This window comes from Mauremys reevesii, linkage group 2 (assembly GCF_016161935.1).
Source record: "Mauremys reevesii isolate NIE-2019 linkage group 2, ASM1616193v1, whole genome shotgun sequence".
In the NCBI taxonomy this organism is placed as follows: Eukaryota; Metazoa; Chordata; order Testudines; family Geoemydidae; genus Mauremys; species Mauremys reevesii.
Genome location: NC_052624.1, coordinates 216,433,131 through 216,459,951, shown reverse-complemented (window position 1 = coordinate 216,459,951; position 26,821 = coordinate 216,433,131). Strand labels below are relative to the sequence as shown.

Below are 26,821 nucleotides of genomic sequence, written 5' to 3'. Positions count from 1 at the left end.
TTTTCAGTTAGGTGGCCAAGTGAAAAAGAAATAATTTCAGGTTGACCCAAAATAAAAAAAAAATCACATATTTTGGTAAACTAAAAAGAGTTTAAAAAATCATTTTGTTTAGACCCAAAATGAAACATTTTGTTTTGTTTGAATTGTTTGTTTTCTTAAAAGTAAAACAAAAACAAAAACTGAAGTAAAATTCAAAATAAAATTTCATTTTTAATCAAAAAAATCAAGAATTTGGCAAATTCACCACCAATTTGCAAAAGATTTCAGTTAACCCGCAAATGCATTTTTCAGTGGAAGAAAAATTCTGTCAAAAAAATTTCACCCAACTTTACTGCTGATGCTGTTTCTGACCAAGCTATTGTCAGTGTGAATTTCCAACCTTACTATATTGAAGTAAAATACATGATGTCTTTTAAGAGCTCACAATTTTATTGTCAGAAATGCAGGTAACAGACCAAAGCTCTCTGTGGAAATACAATAAACTTAGGAATTTATTAAATTTCCCTCTGGATAGGTATGAAGGGATTTTTGGTGCCTTTGCTCTATTAATGAAAAAAGAATGTTTCACTGTTATTATAGAATTTGATAACTACATACAATGAATCAAAAGGAATATTTCAAAGGGAGAATGTCAGTGCAGCTTTGAAGAATATGTATACTTCTGATGACAGTAGCATCAACCTGAAATTCAGATTTTTCTAGTGGGGTGCTGTGGTGTGATCAACCAACCAACAACCATTAGCATTAGTAAAAACAAATATAATTCTGTTTACCAGTGTGAAAATTCCAGAGACAGAGTTTTTATTGGTAGGAATATTTATGACAACAGCACTTTTAAACTGAATAATAGAAAATATTCACAGGAAATTAAGATTAAACTTGAATGTGAGCCTAAGAGTTATGCTCATCCAATAAGCATTTGACCAATGTGTCCAGTATAAGCTAGCCAAAATGTTTTGGTTATCAGTACTTCCAACTGGTTGCTTGTGAACAAGTTAAAGACCAAGGCTTTATTCACAAAAGTAGTTGTGGGTTTTGTGACATGGACACCCATGTAATGAGAAATAGAGTAAAACCACAAACTTATTTCTTATAGTTCACAAGAATAAGCTACTGACTAGGGATGGATTTGAACTGATGAGCTGGCAGTAAAAGGCTCTGTATTATATTACAAATACTCTGTTGTTTTCTTGTCTATACAAAGCTGCCTCTAAGTATTTTCCCAGGCTAAATGATATGTGATCAGCTGGGGAAGGATCTGTCCTCCCCCTGCACTGGAAGTCTCTCTTAGCATAGGTTTGAGAACCCCAGTTGAATTTCTGAATGACTAACTGGTTCAATCCAGGATTCCACTTCTGGGAAGGAGGCAGAGTAGAATAACTGATGGGCCATGTATAGCTGTTAAAGACAGTAGATTTATCAGTTTGAACAGGCATATCAATGGTGTGTACAGAGGGTATGTATGCTTGTTTTGAGTGTCACTGGGCACATTAGCAACAATATAAATCAGTAATATCTGTTCCATCATACCATTAATCTTTGCTTGAGTCTATATGTACATACATACACAAAATGTAAGTAACTTGGATAGACAGATATTTTAGTCTTTTAACTGGTACCATATTATGTTCAAGGGGTTTCTATATTGTTTTAGATAGCTTGTGGTTTAAAACACAGATATACAGTACTTTCTTTTAACTTATTTATTCTGCTAACAGATACACCCTTAAGTGAGCTTCCCTGTTTGAACAGAATACATATTTAAGAATAAAATCATTTGACATCCTTTGGGTCCTGTGGTATGAGCCTAATATAATTTATTCTGGAACACACGGCCCTTTCAAGTTTATGAAATATTGAATAAAAACTCAAAACTGAGTGGACTACTTAGATGGCATTATTATTCAGAAGGAAAATGCACTCAGCATATCTAAAGGCTTTGAGGCATTGTTGTGGTGAGAAAACCGCCAGTAAGGCGCTGACACCAATAGAAGGATTTTCATTGCTCTTGAAGAGTGGAAGCAGTAGCAAATATGCAGTGAGCCAGAGCTCAACTGTACTTCACAGTTTGTTGATATCTTTCCTATATAATAATATATGATCCTCCAAAATCTTAGTATTCATCAACAATTACTTCAGTTTATTAGGGTAATGCATATTTTGGCTATTTGAAAAAATAATACCTCTTGATACTGTAAATTACAATTCAGCATCCATCGACCTCAAATATCCAGATGTATTGCAGCATTGCATCTACAATTAAGGGCTACTTTTCTGTTTCCATTATAAACCCTATTTTCAGGGTTGATCACATTGTAAGTTCCCAGCATTGAAGAGTATTTTACTGTTCACAGCACTCAAAAGGCTTTATTTTTCTCCTGCACTAGAGCTCTGCTTGGCCCTGGAGCAGTTTTGTGTGTGTGAAATGTCAGGAAACGAGTTATAGCTCCCTAATTTTGAGGGACTCACAATTTAGAGCAGCAGCTAGGCTACTCTAAGTTGTGCCACTGTTATAAGATACATAGACCCCACACCAGTAGATGACTGGCATAGCCTGGGAGGAGGGCTGCGAGGTGAAACATAAGCATAGGGCCTACCTGTGGAATATTTGTGCTATCAGGGAGTTTCCTTTCCACAGAGGCATTCTCTGCTGGGAATCTGTGCCCATGCAAATGGGCCATAATTCAGTAAAGAATCTGGCCGCCTCCTTCTCCATCGACTGATGCTAAAGTTGGTGGAAGATAGGCATTCCAAGATCACCTTGACTCTAGAATTCAGTTCACTCATTGGTATGACAGAGACCAAGTAAACTGATCCTTAGGAACACTGCAAGACCTATCTATTTATTCCAGATTTCAACTGAGTTCATGGTCTGAAGCATACATGTGTTTCTGCTGAGATTCTGTTGTGGCCTGAGGAGCTTGCTTTGAGTTGATGTTGTTTGGTTATGGTTTTATATATATATACACACACACACACACACACATATACACACACACACAAATACGTGTGTGTGTGTGTGTGAGAGAGAGAGAGAGAGAGAGAGAGAGAGAATATGGTACATCTGCATTTAGCAGTGGTGATAGATGAGATAAATTAGAACATAAATTATTGTTGACAAATCATAAGACACACAGTACATTGCCTTCTAGAGGTTGGCAAATATTGTAAGTATTCACAAATATTTCATCCAAGTTTAAAAAAACAACCATGAATTTATGACAACAATATTCAGAGCCCCTTTTATTCACTCTTTGCAAGGATACTAATGGAAAAAGAAATATATTGTAACTATTTATGGGAATATGTGATGGAAATATTCATATGGTTATTTTGGAAGCTCTTTTTGAGCTTGGGAATAATCCAGTCAGGAAGCTGAAACAATAACAGAAAACACGAAGGGTGGATTACAATGGTAAATATATGTTGCAACTAGTGCTCTGGTTATATAAACTACTTCTCAAGTTTCAGAGTAGCAGCCGTGTTAGTCTGTATCCGCAAAAAAAACAGGAGTACTTGTGGCACCTTAAAGACTAACAAATTTATTGTAGCATGAGCTTTTTGAGCAGCTCTCTCTTTTTTTTAGCTTTAGCTTTAGCTTTTAGCGTGTTAGTCTGTATCAAAAAAAAAAAAAAGTACTTTGTGCAACCAAAAGATTTTTAATTTTATTGTGATGCATGAGCTAAGCTGCTAAAGCTCACTGCTTAGAATGGATACACACACACACACAATATTTATATATAGTAGAGATGATGATGTGATGTGTCTGTGTGTATGTGTGTCTGTCTCTATGTGTTCATTCTCATAGCTGTCTTTAAATCAAATTCAAAGCTTCTAATTTTAATAAACTTTTTTTTTTTTTTATGCTTTTTTTACTTCTCAAGTCTTTTTCACTAACAAGCAAATCTAGAAAGAAAAGTGAAATGATATTGGCAAACAGTAAATACTTCTCAAAGCTTTAGTACCTTGGAATTTGATTGAAAAAGTGGATCTTCTTATTCTTATGTAAAGCTAGTGGGAAGTTGTCCAAGGGAACATGTTTTCTGTTAGAAAATGCCTGTTTGTTAAATGAAAATGATCCATGGGAACTTATCAATTTTGACAAAACGTCCAGTGGAATCCACTCAGGTTTCCTGCCAGCTCAGCTGCCTTTTCCCCAATTCCAGGGCTACCAGGGCTTCAGAGTTCCTAACTTATGAGCTCCCCAGCAGTTTGCTTGGCAGGTCGCTGCAGCACACCAGATCTCAAGCTTTTGGCTTCTCAGCAGCTAACCTGACAGGCTGCTGCAGAGCCAGAGTTCCCAGGAAGCATATTTCATTTTGGAAACACCAAAACTTTCCCACTGCAGGAACATTTCAGTTTTTCACTTCTGCAATATATACATAAATAAATAAATAAATAGAGATTTTGGTGTTTCACTGAAAATCAATGGGAGTTAGCACCTAACCTGCTTAGATACTTTGTAAATCTCCCAATGTACCCATCTGCATATTAAGGCCTCTAAATATCTTTGTAAATCTGGCCCTGTATCTCTCAATATTATACTACTACTTTGGCCTTGCTTTTATCTCATTCAGAAATTTGAGTCTATTTATTTGCTAGATTTTCTTGAAAGAGACAAATAAATTCTATAATATTAAGCTATTTGGCTAGACACTACCAGAACCCCTTATCCCACACATCCTATGAAGTCTGAAATAAGGAGCCTTTCTCCTATGCACCAACCTCAATCACAGTGCTGCTTCACTGCATTTTTTACTATGCAGCTAAATTAGCTTTGCATGCCTGGAGTGGTCTTATTGAGCTAAAAGCTTTTAAAAGCCTAGGAAGAAAACTGAAAGATGTACTGTGCATTAAAAGAAAATATATTTTAGTAGGCCATAATTTGGTTAAATAAAAAAACATTAGCAGAATAGTCAGTACATCCACAACTTTACTGTAGGTGCAGCTGCTACTGTCTGTGTTATATCTATACCCACTCATGCACATATATACACACACGTGTGTTATATGCATGTTACATAGAGATAAATATTAAAATAAAATTTAAAAATGCAAAAAAATTAAATAATGGGCAGCAGATCTCACTCTCCAGAATTAAAGTGTATTGTTTAAACCATTTGAATGAGCCTCACACATTTTATATTCCCCACTTCACTTAATAACCAAAATATATTCAAACTTACCGGGTATCCTTGCTGAATGGTATCATCTTTTAAGTGGCACTAGCTGAGAGTACCTCATTGTCATGATATACCATACTAATGCATCAGAGTACTGACATTCCAGTGATGTACAGAAACTGTGGAATGGGGTTTTGAGGATGTATTAGTATAGAGATCTACTCCAGTGTTCATCACACAATCGATCCAGGATATATTTGGGAGATTCAGCAGGTTGTAATGTTTAAGATATTCAGCAAATCTAATTTATTCACCTATTTTTCCTATATTGTGAGTATGTTTAGTTTGTTCAGATACCACATAGCTTTCCATGGATCTGGTCGCTGCTGAAGATGCACAGCGTCAACTGAGTTCAAAATTACAGTTGAACATGGGACTGTAGACATTATTATGGGAAACCAAAACTTTGAGAAAGGGAGAGAGTGAGAGAGCCTGAAATGAAAAGTGTGATGGAAGTGCAACGTATTTACAAATACAAAGCCTCACAGCACCCATCCTAGATAAAAGTATTATTCCCATTTCAGAGAATCATACCCATTATTCCAGGCCACACAAGCCATTGTTCAGAACTGGGAACAGAATTCCTGACTCCCAGCCTTCTGACCTAACAACTAGACAGATGGTTCTTAGTCTGGGGTCTGCTGGTCACATGGTGCTGGGGTATGTTTCTTTACAGCCACTCCTACAGGCATCCTTGCAAACCCAGCTAGAGAAACAGCTTTAAAGAAAGAGCTGCAAGCCTAGCAGCCTCCACTAGGGATTACTGCAACCATTAGAGAAGACACAATAAAAAGCCACTATAAGAAAAGCTCCCAAAAAATCATCAATAAGGCCAGAACCAGGAGCTTCCACAGGTCCCAGATATGCAACCCTTACATGCATCAGTGAGTACTTGCTTGTACATGTAGTTCCATTGACTTCAACGTTAACTTCATGAATAAATGCTTATCCGGTGTAAGGATTGCACAAATGGACCCTCGATGAGGCACTTCAAAGAAGAATAGGAAAGGCAGGACAATAGCAAGGAGGAGATGCTGGGTAGGGGGAAGCTGGAACCAACAGAACAAAAAAGCAAGGACAGAGCTGGCCAAAAAACTCAGGATTTCTGCTTTGTGGGAAATTTTGATATTTTGAAATTTAGTTTCATTTCAAATTGGAAACGCAGACCTTGGAACCCAGGCTCCCCAGAAACCCTGCCAGGATTTGACAAAATCTCATCACACTTGTGATGATTCTGTGAAATTATCTCAGATTTGATGAATCAGCATTCTTCAACCATTCTTCTATTTTGTCAGAAAATTGCTGACCAATCAAAATAAGTAATGAATGAAGAGAACAAAGAGCATGATATATTTTTAGAAAGAGAACTAATTTCATTTTAAAAGTTTACTATCTGTATTTTTCCATATTCATGAGATCAAAGATGTGCTTGGATTTTAATGTTAACTATACTTCTAGAAATTCAGTATGTATTATACTTGGCACAGGGATGGAGTGAGATTGTGACCAGGGGAAAGTAGTCTATGACATGATCTCACTTAGGAAGTGGTCCACAGAATGGAAAAACCTCAACTAGAATATGCTCAATTACATGTAAAATCACAGCACTTTGCAATGGCAGACAAAATGTCACCATTCGGTGAGAAGCTGAAGGAAGGGATATGTTATAAAAGTGAAATAAAATCACTTTTTGATGTTTGTGTGCTGCTTTGATAAAATTGCTGATGTGAGATAATCTACAGTAGCCTAAGCACAAATTACATTTGGGACCATATTTCAAAACTGCAATTTGAATATAAAAGCAAAACAAAAATAATTGCAAAGTAACCTAGAAATAGCCTGCAAATTTATTTAAACCTCAGGACATGTTTAGTTTTATTTTTTAATGTATTTATTGAGCATCTTTTCACCTAGACAGATCATTCATGAGTACGACTGTACACTTTCCTGGATTTTTGCAGTGTATAGAACTTGAGAACTTTTATTCAGAATTTGCTATTGGTTATATCTGAGCTACACTTGAATGCCTCACAGTTTAACTTATACTATTGTTTTCTTTCTTCAGGACATATTCATGATCTACGAAGAGGGGAAAAAAGCCATAACATGGCAACAGGTACCTCCTCCTGTCTTCTGATTAGTGATCAGTTCGTTTAGAAGAATGGAATGGCTAGAAGACATTATTGATCATGTAAGGAATCACTGGGCTTGATTCTGCTACCCATAGTCATGTTGAGTAGAACCTTACCATCCAAGTACAGTCCCAGTCATTTCAGTGGGATTATGTAATAAGATACCATTCAGCATGAGTACGAGTTACCATTTTGGTTCTACAGTCATTCAGGGCTCTATTGTGGGCATGGGGGGATATGATAGAGGTATATAAAATCATGAGTGGTGTGGAGAAAGTGAATAAGGAAAAGTTATTTACTTGTTCCCATAATATAAGAACTAGGGGGGGGGTCACCAAATGAAATTAATGGGCAGCAGGTTTTAAACAAATAAAAGGAAGTTCTTCACACAGCACACAGTCAACCTGTGGAACTCCTTGCCTGAGGAGGTTGTGAAGGTTAGGACTATAATAGGGTTTACAAGAGAACTAGATAAATTCATGGAGGTTAAGTCCATTAATGGCTATTAGCCAGGATGGGTAAGGAATGGTGTCCCTAGCCTCTGTTTGTCAGAGGGTGGAAATGGATTGTGGGAGAGAGAGATCACTTGATCATTACCTGTTACCTGTTCACTCCCTCTGGGGAGCCTGGCATTGGCCACTGTCGGTAGACAGGAAACTGGGCTGGATGGATCTTTGGTCATTCTTATCTTCTTCCTTAAATGACCATATGTGGCCATTCTTATCTTCTTCCTTAAAATGACCATATAGTTGGATGGGATTAGGAGAAACTAAGAAACCTCCCTCTCCTGTTTGACCATTGAAAAGTCTCATTTTGACTTGAGGGAATGCTGGGGAGTGCTAATTAAATATTCTCTGCATGTGCATTTTATTGCAAGGAGAAGTAGGGAGAGTCATGTCTCTGCCTTCTATGTGCCATGTAGTAGAAACAATAAAGTATGCTTAAAACGGTGTCACACATTGATCTCTGTGTCCGGCTGTCAAAAAAAAAATTGACCAGAAAATTTGTACTCAGATGTTTTGATTTTTGTGCAAAATTTCACAATGAAGTAAACATTTTCATTTTGTTTCCATTTTAGTCCAAGTGTTTCATTCTAGTTTTCAAAAACAAAATGAAGTTCAAAATAGATGTCCAACATGTATGTTTGTTTTGAAATTTTCCACTGGAAAAAAGTGGAAACAATTTGTTAAAAATGACATTTTCCTTCAAAAAATGCAATTCGGGGGGGTTCCGGAAAATTTTAGCTAGCTAAAATCTCCGTGTTGCTCTAACATAGCCTGCTGCCAAAGCCATTCTCTATTCCTGAAGGACTGAAAACAGAACTGCAAACCCTTTCTGGCTGAGCAAGTACAATATGCACTTCACTAAGACGACAGCTCATTTTAGGATACCATCAGCTGCATTTATATGCACTCTTTTCTTCATTAAATATATTTGTTCAAACACTTCCCTTTAAAGCATTTACTAAATTGATATGCTAGTGTGTGCACTCTTTTTTTTCTCCAGATGTCGGGGAGGAAGGCCTGAGCTATAAACACTGTCAGAATAAAGGAGAAAAGGTAGCAAATAGAAAAGCATATTACTGGTTCGATTGCTCCCCTGCCACCACTCCACATCTCTTCCTGCTGATTCTGTCAAGACCTGAATAGATGAGGTCTCATGATAACAAAGTTAAAGCCAAAGATTCAAGATGCTTAAAAACCAGACTGCTACACTTAGAAGAATCATCCAGTGTGTGTGTGTGGCTGTGTCAGGAGGGGCACTCTGGCAGAAAGAGCAAGTTATTGCTGTTGACAAAGGGAACTACCCAGCCTGGTCACCTGAGCAATTCCTAGGAAGAAGTGGGTATATATGGTGGCAAGGGTGCAAACTTTGTTAGTACAAAGTTCTAATGAATTCAGAATAATTAGAATCCAATTTTGACTTTAATCACATTGAGGAGAGATGCTGGAGGATTAAGTCATTTGTAAAGCTGGAAGAAAAGAGGAACTAATCTGAAGAGGGATTTCACAAGGCACTAATGTTTTCCCATCACTGTTACAAAGAACAAAACGTATCTCAGCCTACCTGACTTATTTCCAGTTAAGGGAGACACAGAAAATCAACCAAACAAAGAACAAACCAATATAAAAGGATGAGATTCTGTTCTGTGCCTCTGAAAAGTGCAACACAGAACTCCCAGTGCAGGGGAAGCGAGGGCTAATGTGACTTGAAGCCAAATTTGCACTCCCTGATCCTGGGCTGCCTGAAAAGCTGAAGAGCCCCCTAGGCAACCCCTCCAAAGTACCCTATGGCCAACCCACAGACCTGCCTGGAATCTCTGCTAAGTCCTGACCCCAGTCTCGCCCCCCTACTGTTGACGTGAATTTATGGGGCTAGTTTATTACAGATAGCCAATGATCTGACCAGAAGATATTTCGGTTCTTGTCCCAATTCAGGCTACAGAATTAGGGAAAACAGAGTTCTACATCATGGACAGACTCTCAGGTGTGTAGCAAGGACACATACTGAATACCAAAATTTCAATATCTTTATTAAAATGAATGAAAGGATAATCAAAGATATAAAACACAGAGTCACAAAGAAGTAATACAATTCTGTGATCCCTGGTGGTAACATTTCTGTTCTAAAAGACTATTTAAGCTAGCATACTCACACCCTTCCCTGGAGACCTGGTTGGTAGAGATGAGGTTTGAGTGTTGAATAGCTAAGCTATATTGCGAAAGCTGAGCCGATAGCTTAGCAGGAGATAGAAAGAGCAACCCCTCTACATGGTGGTTTGCCCTTTTAATAGGGTCCTGGCAATGCCCTGAATATTCATCAGTGCCCAACCTACCATGCCCAAATCTTATTTCCTCACCTAGATAAATCTTCGGGTACACTTATTCTATAGGCTAACATATTATGACATTCATACATGTTAATATTGATTATCTCATCTCTGAAACAGTTACCTTTGGCCCAAATCATGACTCCCATGTTCTGTGGTGTATCCTGTGGTTACTACTCTCATGGTAAACACATTCAGTTCCCTAAACCCTATGAAAACAACAATATAATCAAACCAATGAAAAAAAATCATTATGCAATATAGCAAGCTAGTCTCATAGGCTACACTATGCCTTGGCTCATGAGGAACTAGTTGTGTTCTACAGTGTCTGTGCCAGAAGAATCTTCCTCCAGTTAGATACAGGGCTTCCACAACCCCTTTATGCTACTCTGCTATTTTTACACAGCATAAAGAGGCTGGGGACTCTTACTCAAAGTCACTATGGGACAGGGGAGTATGTACAACTGAATTGAAATAGGCTATGAGGTTAGAAGGGATCTCAAGAAGTCATCTAGTCCAACCCCCTGCTCAAAGCAGGACCAACCCCTAGACAGGTTTTTGTCCCAGATTGCTAAATGGCCCCCTCAAGGACTGAGCTTACACCCTTGGGTTTAGCAGGCCAATGCTCAAACCACTGAACTATCCCTGCTCCCCATATCAATTTCACAGCAAAATGACTGACCAAGTATTATCATTTTATCAACTATAATTGGTTAACAACATGGTAAAAGCATCCTGATTGGTTAATAATTAAATCACACCATGTTTTAATATCATGTACTGAAAAGAACCACAGGAGACACATTAAAGAACCACTTGTGGCTCGTGAGCCTCAGTCTGAGTATCACTTCTTTAGTGTCTAGCCATTCATGTACTTTCCTCCTCCAACCACTCTTGCAGCCTATATAAAAGAAAACATTTAAAACATCTGAAAATGCTCCCCCAAAAAGTTCCGTACAAATCAATTTATTTCCTACTTAGCAAATTAGGAAATTGCAATATTTTATTTCTAAAGAATGGGATTATAACTACAATCCAAAGGATCTACAATACCTTGCTCTGTGTGTGTGTGTGTGTGTTTGTTTAATTTTTGGTCTTTTTAAATTGAAATAAAGATGCAGAGGGTAGTTACTATTCCATTTTCAGTCCTGCAGGCTCATACTCAGTCACAGCCCTGGAAATTTAAAAGCCCATGTTTATTCAGGTTTTAGGGCCAGCAGTACGTGGAATGTTATTTATAATCACAAGTGCCCAGATTGTTAACTTTCTTTTAAAATAAAAAGTTTACCTTTTGGTCTAAAACAGCTCAGTGAAATACATTCTTAGCCGCTATTTTTAGGAGACATTAAAATCTTGGAATGCTTCTCTAGTCACTTTAACTCAAGCCCACACTTCCCCAAGAGACAAATCTTTCCATTTGCAATTTTTCTGTTGTATTTTTTGGCAGGGAAGATGGAAGGTGATTGTTGCACATTAATATATGCCATAAAGAAGAAGTTTAGAGTAGACTGTGACAGAACAGGAGCCCAACTACAACACCATTATGTCAGAATTATCCTGACGAACACTGTAAAGAGGGAATATGTAGAGAGAGCTGTACAATGCACCATGCTACACAACACATTACACAATGGGTAGTTGTGCCAAAAAATGAGGGAGCGGGGAAGTCAAAGACCATGACCCAAAGACTATACAGACTAAAAGCATGAGGGAGCGAAATACAAAACAGAATAAACAACGTGGTGTGTGAGTGTCATAGCTGGAATATTTCATGGAATGGATAAACTTTAAAACTTTTTTGGAAGGAGTAGTTGGAGGGTTCTTGTCTAATATACATTGTGAGTCTATTCTATGCATAAGGGGTAGCAAGAAGGCATGTGCAAAGGCAGGACTGGGCAAAAAAGTCAGGGATTTGCCATATTATCTATATGAAAAAGTATCTTTCTTAGTCATTAGTTATAAGAATTAATTAAAAGAGGAGGAATTGCACAAAACAGAAAATATGGTGATTATTTTATTCTTTATTTTATTTTGCATTGATTCTGTTACCTATCTACAGAATTACTACATGATTCATAGGCCATAAGTGACCATCAATCATCTAGTCTGACCTCCTCCATAACACAGGCCATAGACTTTTACCCAGCAGTTTTGACAGTGGAGTAAATTATTCTTCCCTACTACATAAGCAAATACTATTGAACCCAAACTTCATGAATGCAAAAATAATCTTAAAATAAGATGAAAACATGAGTTGCTTTTGGTTTCCATAACAATATTATTAATGAGAGAATTGGAAATATTCTTTCAGTGATGCCTGCCATTATCTGGCAAAAACATTTCACTGATAATTATATTTTAAATTCCCCATTATATGTCTTATCATTTACATGCACTGTGTTTCATCCATGTAATCTGTAGAAATGAGAATTAATGGAAGATGTGGGGCTAAATCCCCTGCACTGCTTTGAAAATTGGAACTTTAATGTCTTCTAAAGCACCGTCTGTAGGCTAGAAACAAGAAAATAGGAAATCACACAGCTCTTATGAGGACACGAGAGGAGATAATGGCTTCCTTGCAGGACCAAAACAACAACTATAGAAGAAATGGAGGAGCAGCCACAATATAAACAAAATCAATATAAAAATATGTTAATGTGGGTTGTGCCTGATGATATTTCTGTTTGGATGAAATTTTCTGATCATTTTCTCAGCCAGCAAAATTCATCTGCTAGGTCAGAGAGTGGAAAGCCAAAAAAGTTAAAAACAAAAACAAAATGCACTTAGGTCTAGGAATACTTTACCTACAGACAGCAGCTATGCCTATAACTAAAAGATTAGAAATATATATATTTTTTCTGATTTTGTCACCACTTTGTGTGTTATTAGTGTCACCATGTCCCAATCAAAGAGAGTCATTGAGATCCCAATCCTGCAATGAGTTCTATCTATCTAGGTCCATGGTGGGCAACCTGCGGCCCGTCAGGGTAATCCACTGGCGGGCCAGGAGACAGTGTTTACACTGACCGTCCACAGGCATGGCCTCCCGCAACTCCCAGTGGCTGTGGTTCACCGATCTTGGCCAATGGGAGCTGCGAGAAGCAGCGCGGGCCACAGGGACATGCTGGCTCCCAATTCCAATCAGCTGACACCTGCCTACATTAGAACCCAGTGACTTCGGTGGGGCTCTTCATGGGTCCAAAGTGTATGAATATAGAGCAACTTGCAGGCAGAGCCTATGCTGCTAATGTTTAGGGATGGTTTGAAATCAGATCTGATCCAAAAGCCTGTAACAACTTCTTTGGCACTATTAAACATTATCGTGCCATCGCTTGTGTGGCTTCTAAGACCTTGCAAATTCTTTGGCTATTACTTGGCATGTAGCTCAAGAACTGAAAAACCATCTGAATTTTTGACTGGGGGCTGTGGGAAGGGGAAGTAACCTGTTCAGAATAGCAGCTCCTTGTACTTATAACACTGGTCTCGAACCTTACAAAATAAAAACAAAGCAAAATACTAGCTCTCTTGTTAAACAAATGATCTGCGAAATTGCAGGGTTGGTTTTTGTTTTGTTTTAAATTAAGTGAGTTAAGAATATAACAAAGACTGCAACAAGTTAGTTTTTTTGCACTTTCATCATAATAAAGTTTTAATTAGATTAATTCCAGTTTATGTTCATGAGTTGAAGTACATTTTTTTTCTTTTATTTATATGTGAGATTCACAGATGCCTGAACCCAGGGCAGGTATATAGAGGAAGAGCTGTGTAACCAGGTGCACAAATAGCCAGTGCAATAAGAAGAGTTTCATACTGATAGTCAGGATTTAAAGTTTGAAGTGGATGCAATGATACAGTATGTGATCATTAAGATTTTGGTACAAATTGTCTACTTCTGGTTTTTAACAGGCTATATTTCAATTCATAACAATAATGATCAGGATTGACACTATGGGACAGGTTTTCAACAAAACCAACACCTCTCAGCTGAGGAGTTTGTACTGTTGGAAGTCTGTCTCATAACATAAATGAAATGGCAAGATTTCCAGAGTGCTCAGTTGAGGTTAGATCTTCAAAAATGCTCAGTTTCTATTTGGGCACCAAATTAAACTGGCCAGATTTTTCAATAGTGCTCAGCTTGCTGGGTGCTTCTGAGATCTGGTTATAATACAGATATAAATATGAACAGTAAATTCCCAGGGCTAGCATGGTGTTCAGCTCGCATCCATGCTCACCCTTCACAGGGTTAATGGCTCTGGTTGTTAAATTGCTAATTAGCATTTTTACTTGCTCCAATGCAAGTGTTTTGAGCCAAGCACTAGTTACACTTGATTCCTATGACACTAATTATTCCACAGACTTCATCAAGCTTCCAAACCCTCGTGTCTAAAGCTCACATTTTTTCAAAATATTAGCCTGTATTTGTTCTCTCCAAATAGTTTTGAAACATTCCCTACCCTCTATGCTTCTTCACACTCTCCATTTTATCCCTTTACCTCAGAGATTTGCAACTGCAGGTCTCATTCCATACCCTCCATTAAATTCCCTCATTCGCCCTGTTTCACTCCAATCTAGTCACAGCTATTTCTTTCCATTCAGTTGTTTGAACTACATACTTTTATGTTATGCTTACTGTTTAAATGGGGAAACCTCCTCTTCCAAGTTATCCACCTCAGTTATGTTAACTGGTAGCAGCTTTCTCTCACATGGTCCCCAGTGAAGGAGTGAGGCCTCAGATGCCAGGTCCACAAAGGGGCTGAAGCACGGAAAGCTCAGTTTTAGAAATCATTGAGGTCCACAAAACCCATTTGGCTGCCAGTAAACCCTGTAGGCACCTAAACGCTCTTGGTGCCTATGCTTTTCCTGTAAAGTTCCCAAGACATCTAAGTTTCTGGCACTGAGCATGTGCACTGCAGCCTCGGGCAGGTACCCAGACACTTATTGCATGTCTAAGTCTGATCATGGGCCACAAACCAAGCGTAAGCTAGGCAGAGGGATGACTATCTTCTCCCGCAGGGCCTGATCTGAGTACACCTAACTCCACGCAAAAGGAGATGGGGGGGTGGATGTGAGAAGAGTTGGCCTCCCTTATAATCTTTAGCTCAATGGTTCGGGTATGCACCCAGGACAATGGAGACCTCACTTTGCTTCCCTCCATCTGCCTGATGAAGAGAAAGGATTTGAATAGGGATTTGCCACCTCTTAGGTGAGTGCCCTAGTCACTGGACCATGGGATATTCTGATGTGGGTTTCTCTCTCATTCTATTTTGTTGACTCCATTCCACTTTAATTAAATTGTTAAATATTAATTAGGCCAGAGACAGCACCTAAGTCCCCTTGTGGATCTGGGTCCAGGTGACCAACCTCAAAACATAAGCAGAGAATAATTGTGACCTCAACTGAATAGGAAAGAAGAGTGGATCATGTAACATGAGTACTATTGGATTTGGAGGTCTGAAGCTCTGGAACTATCAGGGTTATTTGGTTCTCAGTCATAATAGGCATAATATTGAAAGGTGTTTTATCTAGGTATGGGGAATACTACGCAGTTAAAAACCTAGTTTTTAATAGTGCTTAAATCTCTATATTTTTAAATAATACTCTTTTACTCTAGAGTGTAGTTGTGTGTTTCTGGGATGTCTTCTGGATAAGGCTGTTTGCTGCTATTAGGCTACCTGTAGAGATTAGGCAAATTTTCATTATATTTACTATTATGTGTTATACAAAAATATAGCCACTTTCATTTAATGCATGTCAGTGCATTGTGACATAAAAGTGCATTAATATTACAACACATTCAATTATTCATAACAGGAGAATGAGAGGTTCTTTAAAATCCAAATGTGTTTTACCTGGAAACAGCAGAGATGAAGGTCTGTTCTTTGAAACAGTTCCAAAGTAGCTCTATTACAGCAGAAAAAAGTACTTATTGGCAGCAACTGGAAGCTCAGCTTTGCAATGACTCTTCTGTATGCCATCCTGTTTTCCCCTTAGGAGGAGAATTAAAAGTTGTTCTGAGGGGGGAAAAACAATCAAGATTTTCTAACAAGTTCTGTGCTAGTCTGAAAGTAGAACACTGTGCTTTATAGTCTTGTCACACAGGGTAATAACAAACTTGTACCACTGATATTTTGCGAGTTCAAAGCCACAAGAAAAGCAACTGGAATAATGCCAGAGTATTTTTTTTTCCTGTTGGTGCTGCTGATGGAGGAAGGTGGCACAGTATTTTGATTGTGTGTGAATCTCACACTGATGAGAAGTATCCCCTTGACAGCCTTGGAGACTAAAACCCAGTATTTACCCACAGAACAGGTGGAGCATTCACAGTGAGGTTACAAGGTTACCCATATTATTTTCTTAAATTTTTACCTGAAAACATGAGGCAACAGTTCACTTTTCATGGTTCAGTTTGCCCTATCTAATTCATTAAAGTGTATCTGTCATTTTTGGCCACTGCTAACCAAAACCAAAACCACCAAATTGTGACACTAAATTGCCATCCCATGGCAACTTTTGGTCAGCAACAACCTAAAATGGCATTGGCTTGGCAACATACAGATAAAGATTCACTACCCATACATGACACATCTATCATTATTATTTGTATTACAATAGCACTGAGGGCAACAATCAAGGTTCAGGACCCTCCAAATGTAGGTGCTATACAGACAAGTTTCTTCCGTAGAGAACTCACAATCTAAGTTATGATAAAATGCAATATGTGGATGAAACAAACAGGGCCTAAGGAGGGAATGAGGAAGCACTAAAGTAGGCAAATTATTGTACCATAAGGTGAAGTCTTAGTTCACCTGTTGTCTAGTCGTTTTCAGCTGGAAGTGTTTTATATGTGTCATGGCAGAGATGAATCTTTAAGGAGGAATTTAAAGAAAGGTAAAATAGTGACTTTGTGGGAGGAGAGGGTGTTGGGTCTATGCACGGGCATAAATGGTACCCCTGAAGAGAGAAAATCTCATGAGTGTATTTTTTATTAAAATTAAATATTTGTAACGTTTATGAATATGAAGCTTTTACCACTTTGTAGCTGCCAACATGATAGGTCAGTATTAAGAAAAAGTCAAAAAAAAATTCCTCCTAGAAAGGGAATGTCCTGTACACTACTTATTAGAAAATCGTGCATTACAAAACCCACACTTTGCCTCAGTTTAAGAAGGCCAGAAGAGCTCATCACAGAAACAGTTTATCTATCTAAATACCTTTGTGTCTAGCTGGCTCTTGAACACAGCTAAATTAAGAACCTAGTAATTCCTTTGAGATGAGAATCTTGGAACTCATTCAGCAAACAGCAGTGGCAATGGTGGTGTCATGCATCTTTTTTTTCCCTATGGAAGCGATTAATCAGATTAGCTAACTATTGCTACAAAATATGGCAATTACTATTAGTGATAGATATGGCAATTTCCTGCAACATCCTGGATAAACTTTATTGAATTAAGTATGTTAGTAGTTCATTATATTAAAAATGCAAATGTGTCTAAGGAGGAGACCTGAATAATGTAAAATACTGGAAAGTATTATAAGCGCCAAAGGACTATTTGAAAAAAATATGAGTTTTTTAAAGTTAGGTGAGTTTCCCAGGATGACTACAGGGGGAGGTGTATGCAATTATAAACTCCCTTAGTATGCAAGAACTCTGCCTTCGAAGATTTGTGAGAAGGAGGGGACCTTTTATCTGCTGATCATCTGTTACAGGAGAAAAGATCAAAGGGGCCTAAACTGAATTAAAGAATGACTCTCAGATTCCTGGGCGCGGCTGTTCTGAGCCAAAACAGTAATGAACTTGTGACCACAGGAAAACCCCTTGCTAGGGTTTGTAGGACTGTTCACTGGCCAGAGCACTTGTTGAAGTCGCGATCATTTCTAGTAAGATTATACATGTTTTAAATATGTTGTCTCTGTAATGCTTTTACCTTAAATAAAAAGTACTTGCTTAGAAAGAGCTGTGCGCTAAGTTATAATTATGACAATTACATGGTTTATAGCCTTTGAAGACTAAATAGAAGTAGAGTAGGCCTGCTGAGGTGACGGCTGGGGACCCGGAAGCCCTTATAAGAGTAGGTGCCCTTGCTGGACCACAAGAAGAAAGTTGCCCTGAACTGTAACACCACTCATCTTAAGTTATTACATATTTTAAGAACAATATCACATCATATGTCACTAAGGCTGTGGTCTGGCTTTTCCAGTTTGTGGCAAAACTGTAAACCATGGCATAAACGTTTTTGTTTGACATCCTGTAGCAAATGAAATGATAAAGTATGGATTCTTCAAAAGTGTTGGTACAAAATTGAATCAAAAGACAACCAACAAATATTTAGGTACACAGCACATAAATTAGATTTTAAAAAAAGAGGCCGTATTAATATAAATAGAGGGAAGTGGCAATGTGTAACCCCATTTTAAGCATTTTCAGTTAGATATTGTAAACTACTCTCCAGAAGAATCATTTCAGCAAGTACATGTTCAACTGAATGTCTTATTCAAGAAAAATGTTTTACTGTAATTAGTATAGCTATCATACATATGGCATGTTGGGTGTGTTGAATAGAACAGGGCACTTTAGAACTAGATGCCTCATTTTTTAAAATCCTTGTAGCATGAAGGTTGTTTCCTATAACTTCCATTATAAAAGACATGTAAATTTATGGATACCCTACTGGGACTGCATAATTAAAAGCCCTCAAGTTGAGTTGAGTGATCTCAACTCCCATTAACTTATGGTATGATGATTCAGTAGAAGTTGAGGGTATTCATACTCTAGCAGAAGGCCCTCAGCACATGGAACGAGCAGGCCTTTGATTGTGGTGCACCAGTAGTGAATCCACAAATTTGCAAAGCTTTTTCATGGAAGTTATATGAAACAACTGTTACGCTATATAAGGATAAAAATGATGATGGACCTGAATCCTGATTCCGTAAGTTATTTAAGAATGTACTTTACTTTAAACGTCTGTGTAGTTCCCAAGACCATTTATTTCACACATACAGTTATTTTAATATTTTTAAAAAAGCCACACACCTTTTCCTTTATTATTCACACAATGATTTTGCCATGGTATTTATTATACTTATATTAGAATGGATACCACACTATAGTATACTGTGATATATAGCACAATATGTTATAGTATGGGAAACATTTAATATTAAAGACAACTACTGTGATTGTTTTTAAAGTACAATATACATTAACTTGACCCATGGGAGAAATATACATCTGATTTTTAGCCTTTGTGTCTGTAAGTGACCTAGCACAGGGAATTTTCTGGCACAAGATGTGCTTGGAAATAGAGTATTAAACAAATATTGGAGAAACAAGTTTCAAATTCATATTTGTGAGTATTTGCACTGGAAACCTGATTCTAAGAATTACACACTGCTAATCAGGTCACAAAAACACCCTATGCCCAATAAAATAGCTCAAATTCTGAACTGTGAATATGCAATACTCATTGTTAATTTGTGAGCCATCTATCACCTTAATTAAATTTGCACAATACAGTTATCAGATCAGATCACTTTGAACATGGAAAAAAAACATGGTAGAAATCATGATCTGTTGTGATGAAGTCATGAACAGACAAAAGAGGTATAACAAATACAATTTTTGCTGAAAAAATTTCTCCCAGCAATAGGTGGGCTCTCAGAAATTTAGGGTAGGAGGACCTCAAACCAAAACTGAGTAGTTCTATAACTATAGTAGTTATAGAACTATAAAATATAGGCGTTGAATCTCTTAATTAACTGAGTCAACCAGTCAAATATATTTAAATTTTTTTTAATAATTCCAGTTTTATTAAATTAACCCATTTTTAAGATACATATCAGGAATTCTCTGCCTGAGTGTTATGCCCATCCTGCCATTTCAGTGTTGCTATTAGGTCTCCTGTCTAGATCTGAGCTAGATGGAATGGGCACTCAGGTAGGATCTGGTATACACAAGGGGACCATGGTAGAAAAAAAATAAGAATGACTGGTTCTCCTATAGATTATAAGTGCTGAAAATGGAAGTAGGTTGATCTGTACCATTGGAAAAATATAATTCTTTGTTCAGCATCTTAATGTCCTTGCCCTTTACTCAATCTTCTCATACAGCAGTCATGAGCATCCATTTTCCCATTTGTAAAATGCAGATAATGATACTTATCTCCCTTGAAACCTACAGCTAGAAAGTAGTTTACTATGGATACTATTATTACTCCTATACCAAGTATGCCCCCCCCTTTTTTCCCCAGTTTAAACTGATTTTTACCCCAAAAATCCCAGGTTTTACAAAAAAAGTGTTTCTGATTTTCACCCTACTTTTGTATCATTCATATATACAGGACCAGCTCTATGGTTTTCGCTGCCCCAAGCAGCGCACCGAATTGCCGTCGCAGACGGCGGGGGCAGTCCATGTGCCCTTAGGGCGGCAGGCGCGTTTCTGCGGCGGCGGCAATTCGGCAGCAGCTTCTATGTTTAGCTGAAGCCGCCGCAGACAGCTAAATATAGAAGCTGCTGCCTGTTGATGTAAGGCTATGTATTAGTCTAGAAGATACACACAACAAACAAACAGGCACGCAAGCTCTGAAATGCATGTGCATCTGAATGTACTGATGAATCTCACACCCACCACGTACACATTTCAAGCTATTAGCAGATAATGGTTTAAAGATTTGACACACTAAAATGGGAAGAAAATGAAAAATCTGTATCAGAAAACATTTCAGAACACAAGGAAGTTTTCGAAAGATTTAAAAAAACAAAAACAGGAGGAAAGATGAAGTTGTATGTATGCACTGCAAATGGTATGGCCCAATTGTTAATTGTAAATATTTATAGGATAATAGTTCTAAATCTACAACAGTAAACTATTTATTCAAATGAAAAGTTTTATTTGGGAATTAGAGCTATATTGTTTTCTTAAACTCAGAGGTGGCATTGTGTTTTGAGTTCTGTTTTAGTTCTGCAGCAAGCTACATTGAATTCTGTTCTTCAAAGCATTAATCTACCAAATATTCTGCCCCCCCACCAAAATAGACCCTGATATTTACCCAGAAAAAATATTAATATTTTGCACCAATTTTCACCTGTTTTTGTTGTTGTAGTAATAAACACCAATAAATTCCCAGGAAAAATAAAAAAATAAAATCAGAAAACAAAGGTCTCTATGTACAAGTTATATCATATTTTCATCCATCTTCTCCTGAATCTTCAGCAAAAAACTACATAATAATATTGTTACTTTGCACCGATGCAGAACTCTACCCACATAGATCTCAGTGATTTACAAAGATGGGTAATCATTAGTATTTCTGTTTTTTTGCAGATGGGATAACCAAGAGGATTAAGTGACTTATACAAGATCAGTGGCTAAGTCAGGAGGAGAATCCATTGTCTCCTGATTCCCAGCTTTGTGCTCTATCTACAAGATGTAGTACGGCAAAGAGGGATATAAAATAAATAGACTGGAGGCTATTTACTGTACTTCCAACATCAGCAAGAAATCTAAGCTATCGAGTGAGTTATTGGCTAAAACTCAAGGTTCTCGAACTTCAAGAGAGTTTGGAATGAAAAAGCAGACACTGAAAACAGTAGAGATGATTGTTAATGTATATTGGCCAAGTTGATTCATGGACAGGCATATCAGAAGATGAATGACACATTGAGGTCAATAGTAACTGGAAATCCGAAAGGAATCATCATCATATTTGGAGAAGGTCATGGTAATTATGGGAAATAAGTCAAACTAAGCCATGCAGATATAGAAGGGAAGATTTTAAAAGAAAATTCTACACAAGGAGTTATTAAGTCTCCACATAGAAAATAATGATAGCTGGAGACAGACAAAGCAATAAAAGCCCTGAAAATCAGGAAAGCTGTGGCATTGATAGGTAATAACAGTATAAGAGGAAAGATCCTATAAATAGTGACTGCAGTTAAAAAAAGACATGATGAGTAAGCCTTCATGCCACTTCAGGGTCTCAGTTTAAATAAGAGTCCTACTGTCAGCAAGTAAGTACAGTAGTTCATTGTCTGCTGAGTTATAAATAACCGAAGACGACAACTGAATAGATGATATCTAATCTTAGTTGTGGACTATTCTCAGTTTAATAGAATTTGTGATTTCCATGGATACCAGAGTGCAGAGTTAATGCCAAGCATCTGTCCTGGGCTGGCTTTAACTCAAGTGAAAATAACAAGTAGCTATGCGTTGCTATCCAAGGTGAGAAAGATAAACTGTGTCAGTTTGGAATCAATATAAAAAAAGACAAATTCAAGTACACTGCGATAGAAATAAGAAATTCCAAGGTTAGTGTGAAAAGCACTCACTTTAAATAAAATAATATTCTGTGAAAGTATTGTGCCAGGACTGAGACTCTGACAGTAAGCTCTTCCTAGTTTACAATTATTTCCCTGTAGGCTGCAAACAGGTATTTTGGATCTTTTAGATGATCACTGGGGGGAATCTAAGGGGTGAAATCCTGACCTCACTGAAGTCATGTTGCCACTGACTTCAATACCAAGTCCAAACCTGATCATAAATAATGTCTCTGGACACAGAGACCAATAATTTATAACCTGCACAAACAGTTAACTGAATGGATGAAATAGATATTCATAGGAGTCCCTTAAAATGTCAACATTGACCATCCCAAGTACTTGCAATAACCAGCTCTTCCTATGCTGAGATGACTACCATACGCACTGTGGTGTGGCATATGGCAACTTTCACCTCTCGGTCAATTTTAATAACTAGCCCAGCTCCAATTCTGACAGTCAAAGATTTGGTGTGATTTCTAAAGGGTTCAGAAAAGTCCTTTGCAGCTCTTTAGTTATTTGACTTTAATATTGAAAAAAAGAAAATAAATAACTGGATAATCCTTCTTGGAAAAGGCTTAACCAAAATGTGGAATGGACACAGTTTAATTGTTTCCTTGAGCACTGAGATCAGTCTGTTTTAAAAGATGGCAGTTATAGATCCTGGTAGATATAACCTTTTAAGATTTGCTGATTCTGAAACTGCAGGGGAAGTGAATTACAGAGATTGCAATTGCAGACCAGGGCAATACTAAGCACTCTGTTATGGCTCACAACATTATGAAATATAGTGAACGTTATAAGACAGGTATGTGAGAAAGTGGAGCTTTGGAGCAACAGAACAGGGACAGCTTTAAAATTATAACTGAATTCCCATGATAAAAGATTCTAGTCAGATCCTTACCTTGTTGTAAGTTAGCACAGCTTCACTGAAACCAGTGCAGTTATGTCAAGTTACACTAGCTGGGGGATCTGGTCCCTCTGTTTTATCATCATTAGATATGGCTGTCACTATGTTGTCTTTTGTTGGTTTTGTTTGCAAGAAGCTTGCTCTTGTATGGATAAGTGAAATGTTTCCAAGCAAAATAACTCCTCACCCCAGACCTTCACCAGAGTATATAACTGAACTCAAATTGGAGGTTCTGAAGCATGAAGAAGGGAATGCTTTTCCCTTCATTTTTTCCATTTTCTTGCACTTTGGCTTTTCTCATTCTACTCTCACACAAAATCTGAATTACCATGAGAAAAGCTGGTCTTATGGTATTTCCAGCTGGATAGGAAGCATAAGTGCCAGATCTCTTATTAGAAAGACTCTTCTGTTTTACCTTTTTTTAATTGTAAATATTACAAGGCTGTGCCTATACAAAAATGCTTTCCTTTTGTCTTCAATAACATACCCATATCTAGACAAGGGTGGGACTATATCTATAGACTAATGGATAGAAAGCCATATGGTAGAATATGTCTGTGTTATTTATTTTGAGATAATTGACTGTGGCTTCCCATTTCCTTTCAGACTGGTCCTTCTGTAGTTCTTCCTGAAACTCACTCCATTACAGGGTCACTCTGATCAAGCTGAGCCATACAGCCCTATGTTGTTACGTATTCTTCAGTAACAGGGCCAGGTTCTTGGACTGGCAAACCAATATCTCTGTCACCTGGGGAGTAAGTAACCAATAATCCTCCCACACCCTGCCAGGTAAGTAACAGAAGACTAGACAGAATGATATACTTTGAATACAAAACGGGGGTTTACTGAAGGAATGTTAACAATATAAGGGAGGGGATGGAAAAGCAGATAAACAGTAAAACAACTTTGTGGTTGTCCCAAAATGGGCCTATTTTACTGGTATATGGCTTAGGAACCACCAAGACCTCAAAGGTTTTCCTGACACCATATAGTCCAGTGATATACCAGGTTCCAGAATCATTAGACAAAACAGTAACATTAACATTTCCATAACAATTAATAGGAAACGTGTTCAGAAGCAAATGTACAAAACTTAGACCTAGCAACGTCTTTGGGAATAGAACGCGGGTTTGTACAACTAGTACAAGATAAAGTGACTAAGTAATGATTAGATGGAGTATACACATGAAGCTTGGTTTGTATTATATTAACATGCTGGATTCCTAAAGTCAGTGCAATTGTAAACTTTCTAGGTTTTATCATTGATGGTACTTGCCCTTGGAGGTAGACACATTTTGTTGGATCCCAATCTTCAACGTCCCTTGAGCACCCTACAAGGACCGATCATCAAAGGGCCAGGTAAACTGTCCTTGATGCTTCTGAATGAAACCTATTTGACTTCCTTTTTCTATAATGGGGTCATGAGTACAATTGTTATTTTCTGTGAATGCTACAAGAGATTCATTTCCTTCTTCTTTCCACATGATATAACAGTACCCATGCAACACATATGCATCCACTGAAATTACTCCTTTTAGCACTGAATCAGGCACCTGTAGCTGGTAGTCAAAGTTCACTGGGTCTTTTAGCCCCAGACCTGGGTCATCATATGCAGAATCAGGTGGATCAGAATCTTATTCAATCACTGGCTGTTTCCACTTGTACAGCAGAGAATCATTTACTTTGCAATACCAACATTCATTTCCCCTTATTACAAAAGTTCAAGCACTACAAGTTAATGAAAATTCCAATAGAACTATATACAGGTAGACTGATCCAGAAGTCATCTCTCTCTTTCTATGAGAGAAGGAAGACAAACAAATTAGCAGCACATTTTAAGGTGGCTTGTTGTCATTCTTTTCACTCCTACCCTTCCAGCTCTTTAATTGAGTGGAGTGAAACCACTTTAACATCTTTCATTTGCCAGACCTTATATCAACTTGGTATGTTGTAGAGCTAGCCTTATTAATTATAAGCACTAGTCCAACCCATCAAGGGCTTACAGGGTGATGTTTCTCAGAATAAAAAAAATGGTACATCACTCTGTCCCCCACATCCCATTCAGTAAAGTGCAGATTGTTTTTCAGATGACAGTTGACCTGCCGTATATTGCACTTAAGGTTTACTGCAACTTGTCTTTGGACCTCACTGATGGTTTCCAACATATTCCTGATATATCAATCCATATTGACTGTGGGCCTGTACAGACCTGGTGGCACCCCTCCTTGGATCCACCAAAGCTCTGGGCTCCTCATCAGTCTTCTTGTGAATACTTCATGTGGGGTGTATCTGTGTGCCCCCATAGAGACCTTATAGCCATCCGTACAAATGGTAACCTTCAGTCCCAATCTTTTCCTGATGCCTCAATAACTTTACGCAGTGTAGTCTTAATGGTCCTGTTGGTCCGTTCAACCAACGCAGATGACTCTGGGTGGCCTGCAATGTGAAAATGCTGATGGATACCCGGTGCTACACGTACTTTTTCATCAATTCACCGGTAAAATGGGCCCTTGGTCCCAGTAAACAACAATAACAACAACAAGTGGCAGTCTGAACCTGCTGAAAGATTGCTCAAGAAGCACATGTGCAGTTGTTGTGGCAGTATTATTTTTGGTCGGATATGCCTCGAGCCACTTGGTGAAGGGGTCGACAATGACAAGGCAGTATACATGACCTCCTCCTGTTCTTGGCAATGGTCCTATATAATCAACCTGTATCCTCTGCCAGATCCATCCACTGGTTGGAGCAGGACAGGACTCTTACCTGGTGGTTGGGGTTATTCTCTGCACATCTGGGAGTTTTCTATGAGCTCCTCAGTATCCTTCACAATGTTAGGCCACCAACAGTCAGCACTCGTTGGACCATCTTCTGGTCAAGGGGGAGGGATAGCTCAGTGGTTTGAGCATTGGCCTGCTTAAACCCAGGATTGTGAGTTCAATCCTTGAGGGGGCCATTTAGGGATCAGGGCCAAAAATCTGTCTGGGGATTGGTCCTGCTTTGAGCAGGGGGTTGGACTAGATGACCTCCTAAGGTCCCTTCCAACCCTGATATTCTATGGTCCAAAGTGTCCTTGCTGGTGTGCCAAAGTTAGCAACTCTTTCCTCAAAGATGGCATCACTAACACTGGTACCTTATCTTCACTGTCCTTTTTATTAGCCATTACCAAGCTGCTTTCATGCTGAAAGATGGCATATGTTCTGCAGTGCTCCCTCTTCAGAAGCTCTTTTATCTCAGTCTTTCATTTGTAATTGTTTGACATCCAGTTGTCCTTGGATATCAGCTGGGTTGATCTGGCTGATAGCATTTTTCCAAAGTCTTCCCGGTCCCAATAGAGCTGCCTCCTTAGCCAGTTTATCCACTCTATTATTATGGATTGGTATCGCCGCCATATTGTGTCTATGTGCTCTTACTTTAAAAATAAAATTGTGTCTGATGCGTTTCTCCACTAGGTCCC

At 38.1% G+C, this 26,821-nt stretch overlaps 1 long non-coding RNA gene across 3 annotated transcripts in view; it reads right to left on the bottom strand.

Annotated features, from left to right (window-relative positions):
• Positions 1-26,821, bottom strand: part of LOC120396553 — an 88,596-nt gene that overhangs the window by 56,426 nt on the left and 5,349 nt on the right. For 2 of the 3 annotated variants that reach the window (XR_005593221.1, XR_005593222.1), the window contains exons 2-4: positions 17,357-17,482; positions 15,995-16,156; positions 14,776-14,898 (exon numbers count right to left, since the gene is read on the bottom strand). This is a non-coding gene — a long non-coding RNA (uncharacterized LOC120396553). The remainder of the gene's footprint in view (positions 1-14,775; positions 14,899-15,994; positions 16,157-17,356; positions 17,483-26,821) is intronic. The other variant, XR_005593223.1, reaches the window with a different exon arrangement.